Here is an 18,065-nt window from a genome sequence, read left to right as displayed (position 1 = left end):
ATCACACAGCTACCAAATAACAGAGTCCTGGATCAAACAGATGCACCGTTCAATGATGATTCTAAATGTAGACTCTGATCTTCTAGCTGTAGAAGATCAGTGAATGTGACAGTAATACAACTACACAACTAATACAACTAAAACAAGAATGAAAATCCAGACATGAGACCAGTAGCTAACCTAGGTATATAGTCATATATATTCCACATCAGACTGCATTCTGGAATCTCCTTCAGGGAAGGGATGATTGCATTTTCTTTACTTCTGCATCACCAGAACCCAATTCAGTACCTTGAATACAGTAGATATTTAATAAATATTTGTTGAAGTGAATTGATTTGAGTTGATGTTACATCGAAGTATTAATGAAACTTCTCATGACTTGGTTCCAACCTACCTTTCCAGTTTTGCTACACAGTATTCTCCTCCATACACAATGAGAGAAAACCAACTGCAATCTTTTTTCTCCTACCCACGACCCCCATCTCTCATCTCTCATTTTTGTACTTTTGCTCTGACTGGACCCAGTATCTGGAATATACTACCTCCTTACCACTTTAGATTCCTTAATTTCATTCAAGGCTCTGTTCCTTCTACATGAGTTCTTTCCTGATCTCATCAGCTGCTAGTGCCTCCCTCTTCTACATCCATCATCTTGTGTTTTTTTTTGTTGTTATTGTTTATGTTTTGTTCATTACTATAAATGGAGAGACAGTGTGGGATGGTGGATAGAGAACTGGACTTAAAGTCAAAAAGACCTAGATTCAAGCCTTCTCTTTGACCCATACTGACTAGGTTACCCTGGAAAATCATATAAGTTCTCTAAACAATCCTGCAATACTATAAGATTTAGAGGAAGTGTGACCCTGCATTGGTAGAGGGAGTTCCTTAGGTCAATGAAATCACAGCCCAAATCCTGAACCTAGCCTCACACCTCTATGATTATATATTATTTCCATCAGCTTAGAAACTCACTCAAGTCTTGTTTCACTCCTGTCTATGGTATATAAAAGGTGTTTAATAAATGTTTATTGATTGATAGATTATGTACCAAAGTCTATCCTGAGCCCCACTGACTGAAGGTCAGTTATGTCACATTTCATTCCAATCCCAGGGTCCTCCAGAACTTTTAAAAGCATTTGAGGAGCATCTAATTTCTGCTATTGGCTCCAGCTCCCCTCAATTGTTAATCTCTAATTTGAGGTGGTCCCTTACACTCCAGTTACATTTAAATAGTCAATTTGGCTTTTACAAATAAATATTTAAAAGCTAAAACAAGAACAAACATAAAATTCTCTCCCCAAGACCTGGGTAGGGGACAATCCACACCCCTACCCCACCACCATCTCAAAAGGCAGCTGGTAGTTCAGTGGATAGAGCATAAACCTGGTGTCAGGGAAACCCAAGTTTCCAGTCTCAGACACTTCCTAGCTGTGTGAACCTAGCAAGTCATTTAACCTCTGATTGCTTGACAAAGTGATCCATTGGATCCACTAGGGAAGGAAATGGCAAACCATTCCAGTAACTTTGTCAAGAAAATCCCATGGACAGTTGGTTCACAGGGTCGAAGAGTCAGACGTAAACCTCAATACCACCAGCTCTGTTCCTGGGGAAGGAAAGGAGGATTGGGTCCATGTTCAAAGCTTCCCAGGCATTCTGGCTTCTCAGGGTTTCCCTGATAGACTAGCAACAGCATCCAGCCCAGAATCTTGGCTTCCAACATTGGCATGACTTGGGTCTGAATCTACCTTATACCTAGAACTGGAAAGATAAAAACACAAACCAAAACGCCTGCAGCCCTGAGAAACCCAATTTTTCAGGACTACAGGGCTTTAAAAGGGGGGGGTGGCAGAAGTAAGTCTTCCCCCTCACCCAGATCAATTTATAAGGCAGAGTCAAGAGAGAAAAACTGGTTCAGTCTAATAGTTTTTAAAATTCAGACACTGTTTTAGTTTTGCTGCCAGTGGAAAGAGGCTGTTCCCACTAATGTGGTAAGTAGGAAAACCAGAATCTTCTCCCAGAAGTTGATCCCTGACACCTACTACCACATGAGTGTCTCCCTGTTAGGTGATCTGGGAAATATACATAACAACATTCCATTAAAATCATGAAGTGATTTTGCATGGCAAGAGACAGGGAGAGAGAGAGAGAGAGAGAGAGAGAGAGAGAGAGAGAGAGAGAGAGAGAGAGAGAGAGAGAGAGAGAGAGAGAGAGAGAAATGAATGGATATGGCCAGGGAAGACTTGCCGAAGGAGAGCATTTCTACCCAATACAGAACCAGAAAGGAATTGGAGAAGCATGACAGATGTCTTGAAACATAGTTAGACATGTATAACCTATATCAAATTGCTTGCCTTCTCCATAGGGGTGGGGGGTGAGGAGGGCAAGAATTTGGAATTCAAAAGTTTTAAAAGTGAATGTTAAAAATTGTTTTTACATGTAACTATTACATTTGATCCACATGAAATACATCTACAAATCTTGTAACTGAAAGCCATTCTGCATGGAGAAAGCATCCTGAGCCCTTCCTAGATCCAAGGCACTCTTTCCCTGACCTGGCTCTATCTTATTCCCTCTCCTTATGGCGACCTACCCAGTAACAATGTGTCACAGGGTCTCTAACTCTCCTCCATAGGGTCCTTTCCACCATAAAGCCTTGTATCTGAAGCCAAGATCACTTTCCAAAGATCTCCTCTTTCCCTGCCCCAATACCATCAATCCTTTGGTTCCAGGTGCCAAAATTGTTAGCAACAGTCCTGTGGGACAATGTAGGAGGCCAATGGACCATTTCTTGGGCAATTGGGCATATAAGGGGCAGGAAAGGAGAGATTAAAAGGAAGGGGAAGGTCCTACATATTTATATATTTGGGGAGGCAGGGAAGCAGCAAAGGCTCAAACCTATAAGCACTCTGCCCTGGGCAAAAGCCTTCTAGGACTATTTCTCACCTTTCTGGTGGTGGGCAGATAAGTAGAGAGCTCTGAGCCTGGGTACAAATGATCTCAGGACCCAGGCTTCCCCAAACTTCTCCTTTATTCTCTCTCCCCCAATATCTGGGGCTGCATTCCTCACCCTTACACCCCACCCCCCAGCAGGAACTGCCCTCTGAAAGCAGAGCCCGATTCCAGATAAGCTGCAGTGTCAGCCGTTTTGACAGTAACACCTCGGGTTCTTATCTCCCTCCTCGGCCTCTCTCCAGCAGGCAGTCGGAGCATCTCAAACTGCTCCTGGTTCTTGGGGAAATTGGATGTTAATGGTGTTCACATCGCCTTTCTTTCCCTCCTTCTCCTCCCTTTTGAGCCTGTCCCTGGAGCTATTAATATCCAACTCGCACTAAACTGAAACTGTATTTCAACTTTCTCATTTTATTAGCCACAACCTGCAGTTGTTTATCCACAGGACCCGATAGGAACCAGGATCTTTTTTCCATTCTGGCCTCAGCACTTTAATGGTTCATAATACAAAACATAACAGCCATTACTAGGTCCAGGAGGAAAGTGAATATTTCATTTTCTGCATGTTTTATGTTCCAATAGGCTTCATCTCCCATCAGAAGTAATTCTTATATATTTCACAGGCAGGATGAATGGAGTGGGACGTGTTCTCTGGTGCAGTCCAAGACCCAACCTAAGGAAGCCCCAGTGAAACCTGTCCCTCCCCATTTGCTGGGGGGCAACAACTTACCACCTGTGACAGGAATTGGAAATAGCTGTCATGGGAACACTAGCTTCTTGGTTCTCCTAACCAAGAGAGACCACTGGGGCACTATGGTATAGGCCTTGGATCAGAAGGATCTGGATTCAAATTCTTCCTGTCAGATACTTACTGTCTGGCCATGACTTAACCTTCCTTGAGCTTTGCTTTCCTCATTCATATAATGGAGAAAATAATGGCTGTAACACTTAACCTGGCATGATTGTTATGAGGATCAAATGAAATAATGAATGTAAGCATTTGAAAACATTAAAGCTTTATAGGTGTTATTATTCTGAGGTAGGAAAACTGCATGAATAACAATAATAAGAACCCCATACATTTTTATTCAAATTTTCACAAGCTAATGCTGCAGGCGTAGGCCAAGAGGTGTCACATAATAGTAATTATACCCAGCATTTATAGTTAGCAAAATACTTTGCAAATATCATCTAATTTAATCCTCACAACAACCTTGGAAGAAAAGGTGCTATTAAACCTTTTTGATACTTGAGGAAACTGAAGCAGACAAGAGTTAAGTGACTTGCCCAGGGTCACAGCTAGTAAGTGTCTAAGGCTGAATTTACTCCTTCCTTACTCCAGGTCCATTCATTCTATCCATTTTGCTACATTCTCTCTCCTAGACAAAGTGTGACTTTTCATTGTCTCCCCTCTCCTCCCTCCTTCTGCTCTATTCTCATTTTCCATCACCTGGAAGCATTATTCTGAGACTTCTCTTACTCTGCATCATGACCCAACTCAGGCACCTTCTCCCCCCCACCTTTTCCTTTTGTGTTTTCCTTCCTCCATTTGATTGTAAGCACCTTGAGGTCAGGGGTTCTCTCCTTTTCTCTCTTCACTCCCTTCCCCCTTATTTGTATTTGGTGCTTTAACACAGTGCCTAATATATAGTCGACTGGCTGGTTGGCCATTGTCCTTGGTTTTCAAAGAAGACCAAAATGGCATCAGTATGTTAGAGTCAAGTTCTAGTGTGTTCAACTGTAGCTCCTCAGATCAATTTAGTTCAGAATGCTCTACCACAGATCAAGCACAAATAGCCCATTAAGTAGAGTATTCTCCAAATTTGCACATCTCACTTCTTTTGAGCTACATTTCTGGTTTGCTGATGACAGCACCTTCTCTGATGAGGACATGCCATGCTGGGTGGTTCTATGCCAGTGTCTCCCATGTCACACAATCAACTCCCAAAGTTCTTAAGAGAGACCCTGAAATTATGCCCAAAAGACAATAAAAATGTGCATACCAGCAATACCACTACTGGGCCTATACCCTGAAGAGATCATGAAAAAGGGTAAAAAATCACTTGTATAAAACTATTCATAGCAGCTCTGTTTGTGGTGGCAAAGAATTGGAAATTGAGAGAATATCCATCAATTGGAAATGACTGAACAAATTATGGTATATGTACATTATGGAACACCACTGTTCTGTTAGAAACCAGGAGGGATGGGATTTCAGAGAAGCCTGGAAGGATTTGCATGAACTGATGCTGAGTGAGATGAACAGAACCAGAAGAACATTGTACATCCTAACAGCAACATGAGAGTGATGATCAACCTTGATGGACTTGCTCATTACATCAGTGTAACAATCGGGGACAATTTGGGTCTCTCTGCAATGGAGAATACCATCTGTATCCAGAATAAGAACTATGGAGTTTGAACAAAGACCAAAGACTATTACCTCTAATTTTTTTTAAAAAAGTGGCATCTTATTGTGTAATTTTGCTATCTTTTATACTTTATTTTTTTCCTGAAGGATATGATTTCTCTCTCAACACATTCAGTTGTATCAATGTATTAGCATGAAAACAATGTAAAGACTATCAGACTGCCTTCTGTGGGGGGTGGGGGGGAGGAAAGCAAGATTGGGGGAAATTGTAAAATCAAGAATAAATAAATTTTTTAAAAAAGAGAGACCCTGAGAATGTCCTTGTATCTCTTCTTCTGACCATTTACCTTGTATGAGGTTTCCATAAAATAATCTTTTTTGGCAAGCTCACATTTAACATTCAAATAACAGCGTGGCCAGTCTATCAAAGTTGCACTCTCTGCAGTAAAGTGTGAATGCTTAGCAGTTTAGTTCGAGAAAGGACCTCAGTGTCTGATGTCTTCTCCTGCCAGGTGATCTTCAGAATCTTCCTAAGACAATTTAAATGGAAGCAATTCAGTTTCCTGGCACACCACTGCTATATAATAAATGTTTATTGACTGATTGACTAACTACTCTCCTGACCATTGTTCAGTTGCTGACTCATAACTTCCTCAGAATTGACTTCCCAAGAATGAAAAAGCTCTACAAAGCCCAGCTGGACCTTAGGCTTGGACCTGAAAATGAGACATGCCGGCACTACTGTGCTGTGTCTAGAGCCAGAGAGAAACATGTGTGTGCAGGTGGCCTCTGTGTAAATGTGAGGTCAGTGTCTGACAGAGACACAGAAAAAGGCAATGCCTAGAAGAGAGATGATGAGTTTACAGGCAAAAGGGACAGGACCTTGATGGAAAAAGGCAAAGGATATGGAGTCTTTATGAAAGACAGGAACTGTTTCAAAGCCTCAACAAGAAAAGACAGGGAGTCAGAGACCCCCCAATCTCCTTGGACATGGAAACAAGCTCACAGGTCACACTTTTGATATGGTCCTGAAGTGGAAGAAGAGTCAGCAAAATACAGAATCACAGGTTCTAAGAAGCAGTTCTAACTTATCCCTTCTCAAAAAGTCAAGAGAGATGTGAGTCAAAAGTGGAATCCACCAGAAGGGAGGAAAGTTTGACACCCTCCGGGAAAGGAAATATTTTGTAACTACTGGGGGACTAGAGTAAGGGCCTGTTTAGTAAATTTTGTTAGGTTAAATAAAACCCATCCTGGATGTAATGTCTCCATCCGAATGCTTACGGGGAAACTGAGGAACATCCTTTTGGGGAGAGAGAAGGGTAACAAAACAAATCAAGTATTAGCATTCTAAATGTTTCCCAAGATAAGGCAGATATATAGGGGTTCAGGAAAAAACAAATCAGGTATTGGCACTGTCTATTTCTTTCTAGAATAAGTAAGAAGGTTTATGTGTATTTGAGCAATAACTCAAATATTTATTTACCACTATATTGTCACAAGTCAGGGCCTAATGCACAGATTGCAAGTCAATGCTTTTACCAAGATTTGATTTCCATGAAGTGGGTAGCCTATCTATCAGTGCAGATCACAATCCAGTCTTTCCTTTTCATCCTCTGTGATTCTTGTCTGTGATCTCTGTAATTCTCCAATGAGGTCGCCCTTCAGCATGTTGGAAAATTTCTTCTGCATCCTTCATTCAATATTTGGGGATCCACAGGGACCCCCTTTCATAGAACTTTCATTTAATCTTAACAAAAGGCATCTGGGTCTCAAAGTCAGGTAGGTGGAAATAGCAAAGGAATCCATGTCTTTTTCACTTTTTTCCACTATAAAGTTCCTTTGCAGGAAGGGAGGGAGGGATCATAAATTTATTAAGCACCTGCTATGTGTCAGACATTGTGGTAAACATTTTACAAAAATTTGAAAAAGAACTGGAATCTATACCTGTGAAACTCTGGGCAGTGTTCTTTCCTCTATATGATGTAAAGAAACGTCACCAAAGGACGAACTCTACTGAATACTCCTCACATTTGGAGTTTTTTTACTGATCTCCCTGCTTTCCCTCTAATCCTTTCTACTTATAAACAAGGAAAAGTGTGGAGAGAGATAGTGTGAATTTAAAAGCCTGCGAGGTGTGTGCTATTATGATCCTCACTTTACAATTTTAGAAATGGACTCGTTCAAAGGTTAAATGATTTATCCAGGGTCACACAGCTAGTCAGACTTCAACTCAGAATTTCCTCATTCTCCTATCCACTGCTCTTGGGGTGTGTGGGGTATTCAATAAAGATACACTTCTGGTGTGAGGACTTGCAAGCCCTTTACAGGACTGCTCATTCATCTTTGGTGTCTACCTTTGCTACAAGAAGTTATAAATTAAGCTGCGGCCACCACCCCCCCACCGTAATACCATCTCTGATGATGGTTGAAAGTAATGATACATCTATAGCCTGCCAGTGAATTAGAAGGATGTCTACCCTAAGCATGTGAAGGCTTTACCTGGCAGAATGAACAGATGAGAGCAATCTTTTCCAGTCATAAAGTCAGATGAAAGCAGGCGCTGTGGAGCGCTTTAGAGTTTGGTCAGACATTGAGGACACCAAGGTCATCCACTGCATTCCAAGTCATCATTAGACTTTGATGACTCTGGAAAAGAGAGAGTGAAGCTGACTTTTCTGCAGTGCTGCCTCACTTAAATCACATTCACACACAAATCAACACATCACCCCCCTTGGTCCTCTTCAATAACAAAGGATAAGCAACAACCACTGGTCTTCCTAGTTGTTTCTATCCTTCTGGCTGTAACATTCTAAGTTTCCAGGTGAGACAAATGGCTTCCATTTTAAAGATGAGATGCCTAGTGTCCAACAGAATGAAGTGATTTGTCCAAGGTGTCAGAAAAAGAACTGGAATCTATACCTGTGAAATTCTGGGCAGTGCTCTTTCCTCTATATGACGTAAAGAAACTTCATCAAAGGACTGCTGAATACTCCCCACATTTGGAAAATTTTTTTAAACTGATCTCCCTGCTTTCACTCTAATCCCCTCTAGTTATAAACAAGGAAAAGTGTGGAGAGAGATAGTGTGAATTTAAAAGCAATGATCCACAAGCCAAATTGTTCAAAAAAAATGTGGCATTTGACCATTACATAGCATTTCTCTCTTTTGTTAGTGAGGCTGGGTGTAGTGAAGCATTCCTGTGGGCCCTGTCCCTGGGGAAGCTGAGTTCTGATATTCTGAACTTTGTTAGAGGTACAGCTAATTGTGTCCTTACTAAGTCCAGCACCAAATATAGTGAAACCTCAGGAGTGGAAGACTGTGAAGCCACCAAACGCAGGACTTTTAGTACCAGTGAATGGCTTAGGTCAGAAGAATAGAAGAAGTTAAAGCTGATCAGTATTGAGATAGGTCCATGAGTGGCCACTGTACTTCTGTGAATAAGATAGAATGACACACTCTTTATAAAAAAAAAGTTAGCATAAGTGCAGTTATCCCTATTTTATAGATGAGACCACTGAGGTTTTGAAAAATTATATCCTTCCTGAGGACACAAAGGTATTGAGGGATTTTGAGTTCCAAATCTTCTGACTCCAATTCCAGGATTCTCCATATTAAGATAACTTCTATCTAACTTCATGCTCCAGAAGCATCCTTGACATATTACCAAGGTTAGAAAAATTACCTCTATTCCTGGTCCCCCAGTTACTATATAGAGCTGCTTGGGAGATGACTATAATCTTTTCTGGAGCTCCACTTTGCCCAGAAGAGGTATCTGTGTCCAAAATCAAACAGAAGATGATAAAGTTAGGATAATGGAACATTTGAAAATAAAATATTTGAGAAAATTTCCAAACCTCATCAATATGCTATAAGCAAGGCTGCCAAAGTAAAAACATATGGAATTATAATGCCTCATCATAGCATGGTGGTAACCATGGGTTCTTGAAGGTCACGATGATCAAACATAGTTACTGGCATCCAACCAATTATATATTTGCTATAGATGGTATCTGATGGTCAGATAAAGTTCAAAGAGGCCTACCAATAGAAAGATAACTAGTGTGAATGAATTTCTGAGATCATAGCAGCTTCATACTTTCCTATTTCTGTTGGGAGCATAAACATCTTTTCATTCTTTCAGATTTGTAACATTTACACCTAGAAAATTGGGTTCATTTTATTATGTTGTTGATTTTTAGACATAAGAAATATAGATTAATCTTTGAAGTACATCATAGCAACTTTTTTTCAGAAAGCCAGTTATTAAATATTTACAAGCAGACCCAGCGTTTAATCTAGGAGGATGTCAGTTTCTTGAGCATGTGATTGGTGATGGAGGTGATGGTAATGGCGATGATGATGGAGATAAAGATGATGATGATGATGATGGTGATGACTTATATTCCCAGTACCCAGCACAGTGCTTTGTATTTAGTAGATACTTTAAAAATATTAATTGAATACTAAGGCATAAGGCAATTGAGATTTGCCTCAGCAAAAGAAACTCGTATAACTACTGAATCACAACTCTTTTAAAGTATTAAAACACTGAGGAAGGGCTGAGCAGTACTATCAGTTAATTGCTTACTCCTTCCCTGTCTGATGGGGAAAGGGATGGATGTGGGCTAGGAAGTTGGTCACATGGAAATTGAGGGATTACCCATCAATTTAGAAGTGGCTAAGCAAATTATGGTATATGATTGTGATTTTAAAAATACTATTGTTCTGGAAGAAATGATAAGGGATGAAGGAAGTGGGTCTAGAAAGGGAAGTCTTATGTGAACTACTACAAAGTGAAGTGAGCAGAACCAGAAGAACAATGTACATAGTAATAGTAATGGAGTAATGACAATCAACTTAGCTATACTGATCAATACAATGATCCATGACAATTCCAAAGAACTCATGATAAAAAAAATTCCTCTAGAGAGAACTGAAGAATTCTGAGTGAAGAATGAAGCATGTTGTTTTATTAACTTTATTTTTTTGCCCTTTTTTTGCAACATGACTAATATGAAAATATGACATCATGTAAATAATAGTAATCATGTTTCTTGCCCTTTCAATGCATGGGGGTGGGGTAGAGGGAGGAAGAGAAATTGAAACTCAAAACAAAAATTTAATGAATAAAAAAAAAATTAAAGGAAGTTGATGATTTTTCTTCCACATTAGGTCAACACAAAGTCCACAGAAACTAGAGAACATAGCACTCTGAAAAGTGTGTGGCTCTGAGCCTGACTGCTACATATTTGCAGTTAGGTGAAATATATGTTATTAGTATTGTTTTTTCCAGGGTTGCTGTTTTTTGAAAAAAGTTGGTTGAGAAACCGGGGGTAAAAAGGTTATGGTGTGGTAAATAGGCACTAGACTATCTGGGTGACCCTGAGCAAGTTTCTAAACTCCTTTGACTTTCAGTTTCTTCACCTATAAAAAAATAAAGGAAGAGGGAGTGACCTAAATGACCCATGTTGTCTCTCCCAGTTATATACTAATACTTCTCTGATACACTTCTGCATCTCTACAAGAATTAACTCTATTGACTCAGCAAGAAATTAATTTAAGTCAACTAAACATTAACCCAGTTGATGCTTATTGAAATAAAATTCATTTTTGTTATTCAGATGAAAGATTCAAATAAATAACCCAGTGACCCATAAGGGAATGAGTGACCTGGTTATTGACCTTGTTCAATTCTCAAATGTCCCACTAGAAGCATCTGTCCTTTAAGACCCAGTCGTTCTTATCTTTTATCCCTTACTTTGCTGTATCAACCTTAGTTCTCCAACATGTTGTTTGTATCTTTTCATATCTGCACACATGCCCACATACCTCTGAGAATTGGGTTAGGCCCTCGAGCCAAAGTGATGAGATGACTCTGAACAGATGGGAGGGATGATGGGTCTTGGCTACTGATGTCCAAGCAGCAAACAAAAAATGGCCTTGGAGGAGAGATTTAACAAAAGAAAAGGAAACAACTTCAAGACATGATGCCTGTGAGGAAGGAGAATCAGATCTCAGAATGTCAGAGGTAGGAAGGACTTCAGATGTCCATTAGCCCTTTCATTTTGAAGATGAGGAAGCTGTGACCTAAAGAAAGGAACTGATTTTTCAAATGTCACACAACTACCTGATAGTGAGATGGAATCAGAATCCAGGTCTCCTCATTAGTAATGTTGACCTCTTTTTATGTCCACACTGATCCAAAGAAAGAATACTGAGATAATACTCAGGCCTATCCTCTTTTCTTCTTTCCTAACTTTCTCAGAGATTCAGAGAGAGAAAGAGAGCCAGAAGAAAGTTTACATCATCTTGTCCAACATTCTACAGTGCAAGAATTCCAACTCCAGAATTCCTGACCAGGGAAGAAATTGGACTTAGGACCATAGGATTGAAAGTCTCAGCAATAACTAGCAAATAAGATTTTAAAGTTTGCAAATATAAACTCAATTTACCCATACAATACCCTTGGAAGACAGATGCTATTATTATCCCCAGATAGGAAAGAATTGCTATATTGGCCAAAAGTTATGGATTTTTTTGGTCACCTTTTTTCAATATTAATAAATATCCAAATGTTTTCCATACCTTTGGTATCTATCACTCCTTTAGTTTTCTTTCGAATCTTTTAGTTTCCCTCAATGCTCTCATAATTACATCACCTCCAGTATAGTTCTTCTCTATGGTCTAATCAAAGTGCTTTTCCAATTTTTATTTTCTATAATGTCTTTTTTATTCTTTCTATAAGTAGATGTGGGACTATTATGGTAGAGTAGAATTGTGATAGCTTCAGTGCTTTTGATGACTAAAATAAATTGTTACAAAAATCTTTTCAGTAGAATTATAAATAAAGTGGATGCCCACTAATGGGAGAAAAGCTAAGAAAAGGGATTTCTTCAGGGAAGACTAGTACTTCTGCTGTGAGGGTTGCCCAACCCTTTTCAGGGCTGCTTTCAACCTTTGATGCCTACCTGATTCACTTGTCTCTCACCTATTACTACAAAAAGATATAGCATGTGCAGGAGACATATCCTGATAAACCATTTCAGTAGGTTGAGGGTAACCACAGAGTCTCAAATCCATTGATGAGTTAAGGAATGGTTATCCCAAGCATGTGAAAACTTTCCCCAGGTGAAATGGGTGAATGAGAACAATTTATTCCAATGGCCATAAAGTCATTTGAAACAGGCATTGTGGAATCTTAGAGCTTAATTATACTTCAAAGACATCAAAGTCATCAGTCATCATCAGTCCTCTTAACTCTGGCCACTGAACTCCAATGATTCTGGAAAAGAGAATGAGGTCAATAATTTTGTGCAACTCTGCCTCACTTAAATCTAATGTATTTGCAAATCATACTGTTAGATGCAGAAATTTAGAGACATTAGCACTCCAAATGTTCATGTGGTGGGGCCTTCTGAGCTCATATTGATCTGATTAGCCACAGTCTGACATATTGTACTTGACTCCAACATAGTAATGTCATTTTTGTCCTCTTTGAGAAAGAAGGACAACAACCAATCAGCTAAGAAAGAAAAGTTGTACTATATAAATGAAATGGAAGAGTTAAATATCAAAAGAAAAAATAAATATGATAACTATCAAGAAATATGGGATGATATACGAACTGATGCAAAATAAAGCTAGCAAAAATCAGAAAAACAATATAACAATGACTACAACACTGTGAATAGAAAGAACAACAATGAAAATTTTAAAAATTAAAGCTGAGAAGTTATAATGACCTAGTTTAACTCCAAAAATTTTAAGAGGTTTGGAAAGATAAGAGACAATAGATATGGAACACTATATATGATACCAGGTTTTCTTGATATATTGCTTAGCTTTTTAAATTTTTTCCCCTTTTCTATTCTGCATATAAAAGATGTCTTTCTGAGTGTGGGATGAGAAGGGATATGTTGGGAAATGTAGTGATAAAAAACAAATTATATCAATGAAAATCTATTTTTAAGAAGAAAAGATTAAAAAAAATCTTTGTAGATCTCCATTCCTATTCTGGTTTAAATAATGATACCATATTATAAATAAATGATGAGAGAAATGAGGCATTTAGACAACAAGTGCTTTGAGATATCAGTGTAAAAAAAGATAGCACTGTAGACAAGGGAAATCAGGTGCCATTTTGGAGAAGAGACAAGACATAAGTTAAATTTTTCAAAAATGGGTTGGACCTAGAGAAGATGAAGGAAATAGGAAAGATATAAGCCTAAGCATGAGGTAATAAATTCATTTGAATATTAACCTGAATCACATATTAGGAAGATAAACTCATTTCTCTCAACATATAAGGCCTCCCTCCCAAAGTTAAAAAGAATTTATGATTGAATTTCCTGTTGGAAATCATCTGTGTCACTGTTCTGTTTCACCAGCATGGAGACTCACTGGTTCACTGTGCATTTAACATTCGTCTAATGAACATTTATGAAAAGTCTGCTGTATACAGAGTAGGATGCCATGCATTAGGGAAAAAATATAAAATTTTTAAATGAAAAGGCCCCTGATATTATACAGCATAGAAGAGGTTAAGACATATACATATGACTATAAAATTAATATATAATGTAATATATCCATTTCAGTTCAACTAATTAATCATTTATTATGTGCATTGGGCCAAAGGGTACAAAGAGTGATTAAACAGTCCCTGTGAACAAGGAATTTACATTCTGTTAGGGAAGGAGGTAGGGATGGAGAGTGGAACATGTCCATAAGTAAGTAAATGATAATAACAGCTATCATTGAGACTGTACTTACCCTATGCCAGACACAGTGTTAGGTCCATTACAATTATTATCTAGTTTGATCTTCACACCAATACTGGTGTGAAGTTAAGTAATAGTATTATCCTTATTTTATAGATGAGAAAACTGAAGCAAACAGAGATTCCATGACTTGCCCAGAGTCAGTCATACAGCAAGTATATATCTGAAGCTGGATTTGAACTCAGGTCTTTCTTACTCCAGATTCATAATTCTATCCACTGTGCCATCTAGACCTATAATAAAAGTATATAAAGTATATGAATACACAGTAATTTAAAGAATTAGAAACTAATAATAACTGGGAATAGCTAACAGGTTAACAGGAAAATGAAATATTACTGAAAAGGTAGACAAGGACCAGATTGTAGTAGATTTTACATTCCAGGGTGAGGATTTTCTACTTTATCTTACAGGTAAGAGGAAGTCATTAAGGAATTTTGTGAAGTGTGTGTGTGTGTGTGTGTGTGTGTGTGTGTGTGAGAGAGAGAGAGAGAGAGAGAGAGATAAAACTGCTTTAGTAGCATTAATTTACATTCATTTCATATAAACAAGCATGGTGGGGGAGGGGAATTTTTTTAGAGGCAACTAGGGTTAAGTAACTTGTTTAGGGCATTATAGCTAATAAGTATCTGGGGTAGAATTTGAACTCAGATTCTCTTAACTCCAGGGCCAGGGCTCTGCATAATCTAACTGCCTCTGAACAAGCATTTATTTGTTTTTTAGGTTTTTGCAAGGCAAATGGGGTTAAGTGGCTTGCCCAAGGCCACACAGCTAGGTAATTATTAAATGTCTGAGACCAGATTTGAACCCAGATACTCCTGACTTCAGGGCCAGTGCTTTATCCACTACACCACCTAGCTGCCCCTGAACAAGCATTTATTAAATTAGCCCCTATAGCTAAGGAAGAAAAGGGAGAAGGGAGGACCAGAGAGAAGGAGAGAAGACCATTTTATTAAGAGTTTACTAAATAAAGGCACTGTGCTAATTATTAGAGGTGAAAATAAAGAAAGGGAATAACTCCTTGTCCCCAAAGAAGCTTACCTTCTGATGGGGAAAGACCATAACAAAAAGGAGCAGAAAAGCAGGAGTGTGGGGTGAAGCAAGGGGCTGGGTTAGGAAGTCTGGAAACCAAGACCAGGACTAGAAGGGGAATGAGGAGCGAGCTGACCCAAGCTCCTCCACAAATAGAGACTCCAGATGGAAGTCACCAATGGAAGAAAGAGAGGGGCTTCCAGAAAGATGTTCCTCCTTGAGAAGGGCATGGAGTAGTTGGCTATTCCAAGTTAGGACTAAGGGAAGTTCCAGGAAGGCTTAGAATTCCAGGAGCAAGGAAAAAGGTTGGGAGATTATTATTATTATTGTTGCCATTAATTATTATTAATTATTAATTAATTATTAATCATCAATTGTCATTATTATTACAAAGAAAGACAAAGGACAGTTCTTTCTTTGGAGGATCTCACAGTCTAATGGGGAAATGACATGCCAACAACAATGTGTACAAACAAAATATATGCAGGGTAAATTGGAGATAATCTACAAAGGAAAGGCACTAGCATTAAGAGGATTTGAAAAATGTTTTTCATAGAAGGTGGGATTTTGTCTGGCACTTAAAGGAAGCTAAGAGGTAGAGATAAAGAGGAAAACTTAAACCAAGTCCCTTCCTTCGAGGAGTTCTATTAATAGCTAGCCTTTATATAGCAATGTAAGGTTTGCAAAGGACTTAACAACTTATTATTTTATTTCATCCTCACTACAACCCCAGGAGGTAGGTGCTGTTATCATTCCCATTTTACAGATGAAGAAATTGAGGCAAATGATGATTAAATGACTTGCCAAGGGTCACACATCTAGAAGTGCCTAAGGCTAGATTTGAAATCAGATCTTCCTGGCTTCAAGTCTGTATTTACCTGCTTGCTTTAACAGCTTAGGGCAAATCGATTAGATAGGTGAGAAATTCAAGGTTTGCTAAGTGCATCAGGTATTTAGAAAGTCAGTTATTATGGGAGATTTAAAGGAGGGCAGTTCATTAAGTTCCCTGGGACTAGGGAAATGGAGAGAGGATGGCAGGAAAGAGGTGCTATTGAATTAGACTTTAAAAGAGGATGTATTTGACAGTTAAAAGGAAGAAGAAGAGACATTTTAGAATTTTAGGAATAGGAAATAACAAGTGAGATAACATTAACACATAGATGTTGGGCCAGAGAGGGCCAGAGAGAAGTGATGGTTTGACTAGACTTTATAGGCTGAGATAGTAGGAGATGCAGCTGAGAAGACATGGTGGCTCCAGATAGAGTGTATAGGTGGCAAGGCCCTTAATGTACCATGAAGGAGTCTGGACTCAACTTCACAGGCAATATGAACCGCTGAATATATTGGAGCATGTTTTTGTGTGTACATAGTTTTAATAATCATTACTATTACAATAATTGCAGTGATAAAGTACCTTTCCCTTTGCAGTGTTCCTTTTGTGTGTCCAGGATCTTACCCCAAAGTCACAAGCCTTGTTACTTTGCATCCCCTATCAAATCAGCAACTCCCTCCAATTAGAGACTGCCTAAGCCTCACTCAAAGCTAAAAACCCTTCACCCCTTGGCTGGGCCTAGCTCTAAGATTTTCCTTCTACTCCTCCTCTTCCTCCTCCCTTCTGTGCCCTACTGATTCAATTATTCACTGAGTGGAGTCCTAAGCAGTGGGAGTTAATCTCTTGCTCGTTCGTCTCCTCTCTCCACCCCCTACCTAGGAGAGGGGGGGGTGCTTCAGGCTCTGTATGGTGTTGATTAGAGTATTGATCGGGTTGCAGCCCTCACTGCTTCCCACCAGAATATCCATCAATGCCACAAAGGGCAGAGTCCCTGAAACTCCACCCAGACCTCAGAACCCAGACTAAAATATACCCATTCTCAGCTGCCTAGAGTACAGGGCTTAGATCACCCTCTTCATGATGGTGTGATAGGGAGGAAATAAGAGCTGATTCCAAAGGCAAAAAAGACAAATTCTCTGGTTCATACTGGATTTCTGTTGGCAAAGGAGGGAGAAATCAATAGGGTCCCTGGAATTTCAGGACTACCTTATTTCTCTCATTTTTATTCCCTTCTCTTTACTTCTAAGGTCACTACCTGGACTTCAAACCTTTGTCACCTTTTGCTGGGATTACTGCAAAAACTTCCTAAATGGTCTTTCTACTTCCACTCTCTTCTGACATCAATCCCTTCTTCATCTAACATCAAACTGATAAGACATATTTATTCACCTATTCAAGAAACTCCAATGGCTTTCTAATGCCTCTGGGATAAAAAAATAAAAAGGAATAAAACCTTTTCTGTTTGGTATTTAAAGCCCTTCCCAATCTGACTGAACCCACCTTTCCAGTTTGACCTCTAAATCTTTTTACACACACACACACACACACACACACACACACACACACGCACATACACGTGCACAAACACAGCTTCCAACTATTCATTCCCTGAATCTAACATTTCACCTCTATGATTTTTCACTGCAATGTCTTTCCTCTTCACCTCTATCTCCAAGCTCTCTTCAAAACTCAGCTCCTTATCTCTCAACTTAAAGGCAGTCTTTCTTGAGTCCCCCAGTTACCAATACTGCCCCTTTAAAGAAAGAATATTGTATTTATGTTATTGTATACATTTTCTTCCTCTTCCCTCTCCTAGAATATAAGCTCCTTGAAAGCAGGGACTGTTTTTGATTTCCCATGCCAAGTAGTCAAGCACTATTCATAAGTATTGTCCTATGGAATTGAATGGAACTGGATCTCATTATGATGTAGCACTGAACTCAATAGGAAGGCCTAGTTTCCAGACCTGGAACCTCGAGCAAGTCACATTAATGCCTTTGAGTCTCAGTTTTACCCTCTTTAAAATGAAGATAAAAATACCTCCATGACCTACCTCACAGAGTCATGAAATAGTGTTTTGCTTTACAATTTACATTTT

The 18,065-nt window shown here is 39.1% G+C and overlaps 1 long non-coding RNA gene across 2 annotated transcripts in view; it reads right to left on the bottom strand.

Annotated features, from left to right (window-relative positions):
• LOC141522252 (uncharacterized) overlaps positions 1-14,162 on the bottom strand; it is a 29,941-nt gene extending 15,779 nt beyond the window's left edge. The window contains exons 1-4 of one of the 2 annotated variants that reach the window (XR_012478168.1): positions 14,096-14,162; positions 9,006-9,095; positions 7,823-7,969; positions 5,769-5,853 (exon numbers count right to left, since the gene is read on the bottom strand). This is a non-coding gene — a long non-coding RNA (uncharacterized LOC141522252). Of the gene's footprint in view, positions 1-5,768; positions 5,854-7,822; positions 7,970-9,005; positions 9,096-14,095 lie in introns of those variants that run through there. The other variant, XR_012478169.1, reaches the window with a different exon arrangement.
• Between the last annotated feature and the right edge of the window lie 3,903 nt (positions 14,163-18,065).

This window comes from Macrotis lagotis, chromosome 1 (genome assembly GCF_037893015.1).
Source record: "Macrotis lagotis isolate mMagLag1 chromosome 1, bilby.v1.9.chrom.fasta, whole genome shotgun sequence".
In the NCBI taxonomy this organism is placed as follows: domain Eukaryota; kingdom Metazoa; phylum Chordata; class Mammalia; order Peramelemorphia; family Peramelidae; genus Macrotis; species Macrotis lagotis.
This window is presented reverse-complemented; position numbering and strand designations above follow the sequence as displayed.